The sequence below is a fragment of the Aedes albopictus genome, chromosome 2, assembly GCF_035046485.1.
Source record: "Aedes albopictus strain Foshan chromosome 2, AalbF5, whole genome shotgun sequence".
Lineage (NCBI taxonomy): Eukaryota > Metazoa > Arthropoda > Insecta > Diptera > Culicidae > Aedes > Aedes albopictus.
This window is the reverse complement of record NC_085137.1, coordinates 17,416,856-17,426,777: the sequence shown is the minus strand read 5'-3', so window position 1 is coordinate 17,426,777 and position 9,922 is coordinate 17,416,856. Positions and strand designations below refer to the sequence as shown.

Genomic DNA, 9,922 nt, shown 5'->3' with positions numbered 1-9,922 from the left:
ACTTTATTGTTGTTTTTCCAACACATGTAAAGGAATAATATGAATAATGAAATCTCAATACTTTGCCTCACTTTGCCTAGGGTATAACTTTTTTCACAGCCGTCGGATCACTTCGCGGTCTTGGACAAAGTTGTTTGGCATATAGTCACCTACAATAATACCAAAGGGTTTATTTATTGAACGCTTACAGCGCCACCTAGCGGCAAAATTCGAAAACTTAAAATTTCTGCATACATTTGGCCAAGTTTTCCCATACAAACTTGAAGCGTTTTGAGCGCCCCCTTAGGCTCAACCGATTTTGCTCAAATTTTGAACGTAGCTTCTGGTAGTCCAAAACAACTGATTTAGGAGGTAAGACTTGGCATTTATACCAAAAAAGGGTTAAAAGGTAATAATTTTAATCCTCCTTTGGCATTGGGATCATTTTTTACCCCAACCGTACACTACGTTAATGAGCTGTTCTAAGCGTTATGCAAAAAGAAGGTTAAGCGTATTTACATTTATTTAAAATCATAGAAATATTAATGCTTTAGTCACCATTCAGAACTCATAGTTTGTTTTATATTGGATCGCTACAATTAAAATATTTTATTTTTTTTTTCCAAAACATTCAATTAAAGTTCAATAGTTTAGAGGAGTCAATATCATTCTAAAATTATTTTCATTAAAACTACACGGAAAATAAATAGGCCTAAATAGGCTTCTAGGAAAAAATGAAAGTTTGAGGATGTTCAAAAATAAAAATTTAAAATCAAAATTCACAAAATTGCGAAATAAAACGAATCATCTTCTATAACATGTTTAAATCAATTTTAGATGACGAAAAAAGATAATTAGATTAAAATAAAAAAAAATTGGTATAAGAGGATTGATATTGGGCTTCTGAACTAAGTTATTGACAAATGAGTGAAACGATTGCCAGGTGATTGAAAACATTCTTACAGGGGTATTCTAGGGGGTTCCAGGAGCGTTTCAGTGCATTGCAGTGGGTTGCAGCGAGTTTCAGAAGCATTCCAGGGCTTTATATGAAAAAAAAAACACAATTCGCTCTCACTTGTAGTTAGTGGGGACAATCGCGAATGTGTGGTGGATTGTCATCAAAGCTGAAAGAGAGATGAATTTGTAAAAAAAGGAGTGGTCATGGTATGGTTTCGGAGTCAGTTTGGCTTTCTATTCCGCAAAATCGCTTCATGTTCTGTGGTTTAGTTGGTTTAAGCGCCAGTCTATCAAATACGGAGTCGTGGGTTCGAATCCTAAGAGAACGTGACTTTTTCACATATTTCATCTCTCAATTTGTTAATTGGTAACATTTCGTGCTTTCTAATTTCAAGTTTTTCCAGTTCTTTTCAAGGGAGTTTCAGTGGCGTTTCATGGGGTTTCAGGGACGTTCCTGGGTGTTATAGCTAGTTTTATTGGGTTTGTAGAGCGTTTCAAGGATTTTAGGGGCGTTCCAGATAGTTTCAGAGGTGTTCAAGAAGGTATCTCGTCGGTCCCATGGGGCAGGGATGCCAGATGATTTTTTGAAAAATCTGAATCACTCTTTTCAAAAATCTGTATCCTATACAAAATTTGAGAGTAAAATCTGTATCCCATACAAAAATAAAATGGCCCCTCTAGCATAAAGATCTGCATTTCATATAAAACTCAATCTGCATGGAAGCTGGTAACAGATAAATATGTATATATAGCATCCCTGCCATTGGGTTTTCCAAGAGGCTTCAGGGATTTTTATAGAATTTCAGGGGTTTCAAGGGCGTCCCAGTGGATATATTCCTAATACCACCTGAAACTTTAAAACATCTTGAAATCCCCCTGAAAACCCGTTAAACTTCATTGAAACCCCTATAAATTTTTCATGAATCTCCCGGCACACAGGTACATTTCGGAAACACCCTTAAAATCATGATCACCCTTAGAAGCCTTAAGGAACCCTCGGGTCTTTTGAGATTCCCTCCGAAACCCTTCTGAAACTTCTATGAAGATTGAAAATGAAAATCTGATAAATTTGTAGCAGTTAATTTCAATTTCCTACTACTGAAGCGAACCATTCAACAGTTAGAGTGAATCGGTAGTAAACATTGGAATGAACTAGCTTAAGGATGCCTTCAACATTTGGGTTCCAGACATCCAGTAAAAATATTTTATTTTCTCGTAGTAAATGAGTGTTACGTTTATGGATATTTGTAGCTTGATGTGGGTTCAATTAATTATTAGAACAATCAAACAGTCAAATCATATAAGATGCTCCGCAAACGAAAATTAGAAAACCCCTGCAAGATCCCGATAGCCACCACCAGCCAGCAAGCCATCATCGTTGCTGCACTCAAGCCACCGCGAAGCACACACACTACAGACGAACATCAATGATTGAAAATCATGCCAGCTAATGATGATCGGCAGTACAGAGCGAGACGAAGCGAAGAGAAGGCTTGCACACGGCGAAACGAGTGGTCTGACCCTAGCTCGTTCGGGTTCTACTGGTATGCGTAATACAGAAAGCACGACGACGCCAACCAACGATCACACACGCAGGCAGACAACAAGAGAAGAGAAGACGTCGGCACGCAAGCCACATTTCACCATCGCAGGCTCAGGCCTCAGTCCTCGCAGATCGTTCGCACACGTCGGTAATCGAAACACCGGTGGTCGGTAGGCCCGTCGTTTGTCCACGGAGAGGAAACCGTTAGTTCCAACTGGGAAAGTCGCTGGGGCGGAAAACACCCCAACATCGATCATCGTCGTTCTGAAGGGGCATCTTGCGCGAAGTTGTCGCAAAATTCCCAAGATACCGTAAGTTGGCTAGATTCAAGATGGCCATCAGCACGCTAATGACTCTCCTTGCAGAACAAAAGTCACCTGATGAATGGAACACCGATTGAATAGCGACAAAACCACGTTTGGCTTGATTCTTCCAAGCGAGCGAAGAGGATTAATCGACGGTGAGTGATATTTTGCTACAGAAGGAATAGTGAAATCACGTTTAAATTACCAATTACACAGGCGCTAGACCCGGTCGTTTCGTTCGACCACTTTCTACCACGTGGCGGCCCGACGACGATTAGTACCTGGGGAGCTTGGACGCACGACGACGAACGGTCTGGGAAGGCGATCACGCATTCGAGTCGGATATTTGCTCTTTTGTATGGTGAGTTGAATCTCGGGAAAGACCCAAACCGAAAGTAAGAAACTTCGACTTTTCAATGTAGGCACGCTCAATCGTACCCACGGAGGCATCCGGACCATAACCTCAACAATAGCGAGTGCAGGTGCATTGTCGCGGAAAACAGAGGCACAAACCACAAAACCCCTACATAGGGTGAGTTAAACCAAGGTGTTCGAGAACGAACAGGCGATAACCAGTCGTTCGACAGGGTTTTGTTTACTTACAGCTCTCATCCAGATCACGCGGGTACACCGCAGCGAAGGAAGAAGTGGCGTTTCATCTTGCCAGCGGCGAGAAGAGCTGCGACCAGAGCGATCGCACCACGGCGGGGCGAGCCACCGCGGTATCGAAGACAAACGCTAGTTTTGATCCAGTGCGACGTCGAAGCTGCGTCGAGAGAAGGATTTGGTTTGGCCAGGCGGCGAGACGTGCGGCTGCCCTAGAGTGAACACCGTTATCGTGCCAACGGGTGGAGCACTGAGAGTTTCGAGGGCAGAGCACACCGGCTGAGGCAACCACCGAAGACGAGAGGGTCAGCATCCGGCCTGCGGGGTCCACTGATGCGGCCGCAACTGGAGGACAGCTGTCGTCGATAGATTCGAATGGCAACGGGCGCTGTGCTGGTGGCAGGCACCTCGAGCTGAACGTTCGTGAGTAGAACCCGTCAAATTAGACTTAAGTATATGCGTGCATGATATAATTGCAACAAAACAGGAGTTAGGGCCAATTTAGAAGGGGTATGACCAATGTAAGGGACAATATGGGTCGAGAATATATGTATTGAAATGATTTGACGATTGTTCATGTGATTTGTTGGTGTACAAGCCTTGAAGTGTGGGTCTTGCTCCACTCCTTTACTTGAGCTATTAGAAAGACTTTAACATGAGATTTAATGGAAATCAAATTCAATTAGAAGTACAAGTGTGTTTCCGATTTTGTGTTCCACAAAAGTTCAGCTTATGGGCTTAATTGTCCCCCAACAGCGGGGAAGGAGAAAAATGTTCTGTTCATGTCCGTTATTCAACACGATGCTTCCAAGAATTACACACTTTCTGGGATAATTAATCTTCCATCAATCAATCAAAAGGAGGGTTAAGAAAATAGTTAGGGGTTTTAACCAAGGCCTACTCTTGAAATTTCTCCAAGAGTTGCTTTTGAGATTCACCAATATAATCCTTTCGAAATTCCAATAGATGTTTCTCCAATACTTTAGAATCTTTTTAAATTGCAAAAATTCTCAAACTACACCTCGTTTTAAGGCGGGGTTGGGTATGAAAGGGTTAAAATATGCTGTTCTTGTTACAATGTGGCGTCCTTGGTAAGCATTTCAGGAAAAACATTATTCTACAAGTTTGCTGATCATCATATTTAAATGTTTTGAGGTCATGGACTTTCAGTCTTGGGGGGAAAAACTCAAAAACGGATTGTTAAGTTTTCATCCGTCGTTTCGGTCACTATATTGTGCCTTTTTCAAGGAATTAACTATGCTCCGTTGTGGTTAATTCCTTGAGAAATGCACAATATAGTGCCCGAAACGTCGGATGAAAACTTAACAATCGGTTTTTGACTATTTCTTCCCAAGACTGAAAGCCATAACCTCAAAACATAATAACAACAGTCGATTCCTCAAGAAACATCATATTTAAATATTAAGCATCTGATCTGAGTTATTGACAAATGAGTGAAACGATTGCCAGGTGATCGAAATCATCCGTAATCCCCTGGAAATACTCCTGAAACTCTCTGGAACGCCCCTAAACTACCTTGAAAGCTATTGAGACGCTTCAGAAATCCCATGAAATCCAGTGAAACACCATAGAACGTTCCTGAAACACCATAGAACGTTCCTGAAACCCCTTGGAATACCTCTAGAACGCCTCTGGGACCACTGAATCCTCATGTAATGACCCTGAAACGCTCCAGAACCCCAATTGAAATGCTCCTGAAAACTTTAGAATGTCCCTAGAACGCCCCTGTGATGCTCTAAACCACCTAGTAACAGCCCATAAACTTCCTGAAACACCCCTGAAACCCTTTGAAATCCTTTGAACGGTCCTGGAACCTCTTGAAATCCGCTAGAACAATTTGGAACATCCCTGAAACTTAATGGAATGCCCTGAAATAATCCTCTCTGTGATTACCTGGAACACCCCTGGAACGCCCCTGGGACTCCCTGAAATTTCCTGGAACATACCTGAGACTACCTGAAACACCCTTGAAACCCTTGGAATGCTCCTGAAATCCTCTGAAACCCAATGAAAACACCCTGATACCCGCTATAGAAGGTAAGAAGGTATTTCCTGCCCAGCAACTCCTATCCCTTCCCTACCTCCGCGTGGCACCAACAGGGCAGCAAGCAACCTTAGGGTAAATCAGGTAAACAAACCAAGTGGGACCTTTGGTCTTAGCCTGACAAGAAATGGGGGGTTTACTGCTGCAAACCTGAGCGTCTGTTCTCTAGGAGGAGCGTCTCACAACTGCGTTCGATCCTCATAGTAGTGGTGGCTGATCAACTTCCGAGTGCCAGGGAAGCACTCCAAGCTCAACTATGCACTATGGTCCTCCGGAAAGTAGGGGATTGGTGTCAGGCTCTACGAGCCAGCCGTGAAAAAAAAACATTGTAACGCAAAATCAGCAACAGAATAATACGAACCGAGACCAACGTCAACGACCTCAGTGAACAAAAAGGACATGCAATGGGAATCTCGGTACGTGGAGCTGCCGATCTCTCACCTTCATTAGGAGAATCCGCATACTCTTCGATGTACTGAAGGACCGTGGGTTTGGCATCGTGGAGCTGCAGCAGGTGTGTTGGACAGAATCCATGGTGCGAACGTTTGTAGGTTATAATAGCATCTACCAAAGCTGCAGCGAGCTTATGTAGCTTTTGTAGTGATTGGCGTCATGCAGATGCGCGTGATCGATCGTTGGGCGATCGACGAAAGAATGTGCTGGTTGAGGAGCAAGGGCCGATCCTTCAACTTCAGCATAATAAACGTGCTCAGCCCACACTCCGGAAGCACTGATGATGACAAGGACGATTTCTATGCGCAGCACGAACGCCAGGACGTCAAGATCATCGTAGGAGACCTAAACGCTCAGGTAGGCCAGGAGAAGGAATTCAGACCAAAGATTGTAAAGCTCAGCGCCCATCAGCTGACGAACGAAAGCAGCCTACGACTCATCGATTTCGCCGCCTTCGAAAATATGGTCATACGTAGATCCTTTTTTACCTACACATACTCCCTTATCGTTACACCTGGAGATCACCACAGCGCAAATCGACCACGATCTTATTAACGAACAGTACTCCTTCGACATTATCGACATAAGGATCTAACGTGGCGCCAACATCGATTCCGAGCACTACCTGGTGGTGATAGTTAAACTGCGCCCAAAACATTCCATCATAAACAATGTATGGTACCGGCGACAACAACCTAGAGTGTCTTTTTTTTTTTTTTTCCTTCTAAACCATAGGGGGATAATCTGCTCAACAGACACCCTAACAGAAGGTTAGGGTAGTGTAGGTCTGACAGGCTGTCTTCTACAACAAAAGTAAAATCCAGGACTACTCTCTCCTCGTACCCACTAAACCATTCCTATGGTCGCCAAACCCTACGTCTCTCCGGAACCACCAAGAAGGTATTGCTTCAGAGAGGGGCTAGTGCACATCGCACCCACAAGGTTAGCTGCGTAGCCTGCAGCAACGAACATCGATGACTCGCTTTGGAGAGTCCATCACGGTAGCATGCTGGCGCTTAGCCAGTTTCCCGAGTGGTCCTCGCCACTCCCTTTGTCCTCGGAAGGCGGGCAGGGTCAACCCCGCCCGCGCCCTACTGCTGAGCGGACATCAAGAACTGATGCCCACGTGCAACCCGATCTGACCTGCCCGCAAGGAAGGGTATCACTACCCTTCAGGCCCTATCAGATGCACCCGTAGGTTGCAGACAGCAGGATCTCACCTACCCCGACCCTTGCCGGGGACCCCTTTCCAACCGCGGGCTCGGATCCAACCCAGTAGACCGACGCCACGACAGCACCGCTACCGGGACTTCCTCTCCGCGGCCACTTAATCGTTGTAAGGGTCGATCTCGACCGCAGGGCACCGGTATGACCTACGAAGCCGACTCCGAACCCCTGGACCACCTCTTGTACTGCATCTGGACTAGCCATTCTCCGAGTCCACGCGCCACCTCCTCTGTAGCTCCCAGACGATGTGGGTAATAGCCGTTGAAACGGCGTTCCAGCCAAACTCATCCCTACACATCCTCTGGACCAAGTTGTCCGGAGTTGTGTCTTCCCCGCATGTGGCAAGCATGCGGTCACGCATTGTGCGAAAACGCGGGCACACGAACAAAACGTGTTCCGCCGTTTCCTCTAAACCATTGCACACTGGGCATTCGGGAGAATCCGCATGCCCGAAACGGTGTAGATACTGTCGGAAGCAACCATGACCTGTAAGGACCTGTGTCAGGTGGAATGTGACTTCCCCATGGCGCCTATTAATCCAACTATCTACCCTCGGTATCAACCTATAGGTCCACCTTCCTTTGGTGGAGCTGTCCCACGCGCGCTGCCATTTGACCATAGAGGCCATCCTGACAGTCCTGCGTATGCCTCTTGTGCCGCGCATTTCGAAGCACTCCATGTCCTCACTGATAAGAATGCTGATAGGCACCATACCAGTAATGACGCAGAGAGCGTCGTGTGACACGGTACGGTACGCGCTCGCAACCCTCAGGCACATAAGCCTGTAAGTACTTTCCAGCTTCCGTCGGTAGCATTTAGTACTTAGCGCGGTGCCCCACGCCGGGCCGCCATACCTAAGTATGGATGTAGCAACACTAGCCAGAAGCTTGCGCTTACTGGCGTACACCGCAGAGCTATTGGACATCATCCGGGACAGTGCCGCAATAGCTGTGGAGGCTCTTTTACAGGCATAATCGACGTGGCTACCGAAAGTAAGCTTATCGTCGATTATCACGCCCAAGTGTTTGACGGAGCGCTTTGACAGGATAGTACAGTCTCCTACACTGATCTCCGTCTGCTGCTCCGACTTCAGGTTGTTAACAACCGTCACCTCTGTCTTGTGGTGAGCCAGCTCCAGTTTCCTGGACCGCATCCACGCCTCCACAACCTTGATCGAGTGGTTGGTAGTCAACTTTACCTCCTCGATCGTTTCACCGTAGACTTCGAGCGTAATGTCGTCGGCAAATCCGACAATCGCCACTCCCACTGGATACTCTAACCTCAACACCTCGTCGTACATGACATTCCATAACACCGGACCCAGGATGGAACCTTGCGGGACTCCTGAGGTTATGTGAAAGCACTTCCGACCCACCTCCGTGTCGTAGACTAGTACACGATTCTGAAAGTAACTTCCGAGAATCTTGTACAGGTACTCCGGTATCCCCAGACGCAAGAGCGCATCGGCAATAGCAGACCAGCTGGCGCTATTAAACGCATTCCTTACATCCAGAGTCACTACCGCGCAAAAGCGAATTCCCCTCCTCTTAGGCTCGAGTGCTTTCTCGGCGGTTTTTGTAACCGACAAGATAGCGTCTACGGTGGACCTCCCCTTCCGGAAGCCGTACTGGTTACTCGAAAGACCATTTTCGCCCTCGGTGAACCGCAACATTCTATTGAGGATGATCTTTTCGAGCACCTTCCCCGCCGTGTCAATCAAGCATACTGGTCTATATGCCGACGGGTCTCCGGGTGGTTTCCCCGCCTTTGGCAATAGTACCAGGCTCTGCCTCTTCCAAGCTTCTGGGAAAACTCCCTCGTCCAGGCATTTCTGCATAGCAGACCTGAACATCTCGGGAGCCTCTGCAATAGCTACTTTTAAGGCCAGGTTCGGAACTCCGTCCGGACCTGGGGCCTTACCTACGCTAAGGGACTTAGCTATCCCCGCAAGTTCCACATCGGTGACCCTCTCCTCATCGCCAGCCCCAGTCCCCGGCTGTCCTACGAAAGGAGGCCAAGGACTAGGATCATGACGCGGAAAAAGTCCTCCAATGATCCCCTCCAACATCTCTGGAGATTGCTCTGTAGGAGCCATCACACCTCTCGTCTTGGCCATAACGATCCTGTAGGCGTCACCCCACGGGTTCGTATTGGCACTCTGACAGAGACCCTCAAAGCAGGCCTTTTTGCTTGCTCTTATCTCGGTCTTAAGCGCGGCTTTTGCAGCGGCGAACACCACCCGCCGTTCGTTTCGCTCTTCCTCTGATCGTGCTCGCTGCATCCGCCGCCTAGCCCTTAGGCAGGCGCGGCGCAGGTCCGCAATCGCGTCGGTCCACCAGTAAGCCGGTGGCCTCCCATTTCTAGGGTGGACTCGCCTAGGCATGGTCGCATCACACGCACGTGAGAGCACCGCTACCAGCTCGTCGCCGTCTAAACCGATTAAGTTTCGCTCACGGCGGAGCGCCTCCCTAAATACCCCTTCGTCGAAGTATGATGTCTTCCACCTGCGAGGGCTTGGCCTTGACCTAGCCGCCTCTTCTTCTATCCGCTGTCTGCTGTTATTGTAGTCGATACTGTAGCGAACCGCCAGGTGGTCGCTGTGAGTGTAGCCATCATCTACTCTCCAGTTCGAACTACTTGTTAGGCCAGGACTGCAAAAGGTCACGTCAATAATTGACTCCGCTCCATTCCGACTAAAGGTACTCTTGGTACCGACATTAGCCAAGTCGACATCTAAGATGGCCAGTGTTTCTAGCAGGATCTGACCCCGCTGGTTCGTGAAACGGC

The 9,922-nt window shown here is 47.2% G+C and overlaps 1 protein-coding gene and 1 long non-coding RNA gene across 2 annotated transcripts in view; one reads left to right on the top strand and one right to left on the bottom strand.

The window, feature by feature from the left end:
• Positions 1-9,922, bottom strand: part of LOC134287428 (uncharacterized) — a 140,263-nt gene that overhangs the window by 128,117 nt on the left and 2,224 nt on the right. The gene's annotated exons all lie outside the window — the stretch shown is intronic.
• On the top strand, positions 2,161-3,952 carry LOC109422252 (uncharacterized). The gene is made up of 5 exons (XR_003893689.2): positions 2,161-2,790; positions 2,845-2,939; positions 3,001-3,145; positions 3,207-3,316; positions 3,372-3,952. It is a non-coding gene; the product is annotated as an uncharacterized LOC109422252 (long non-coding RNA).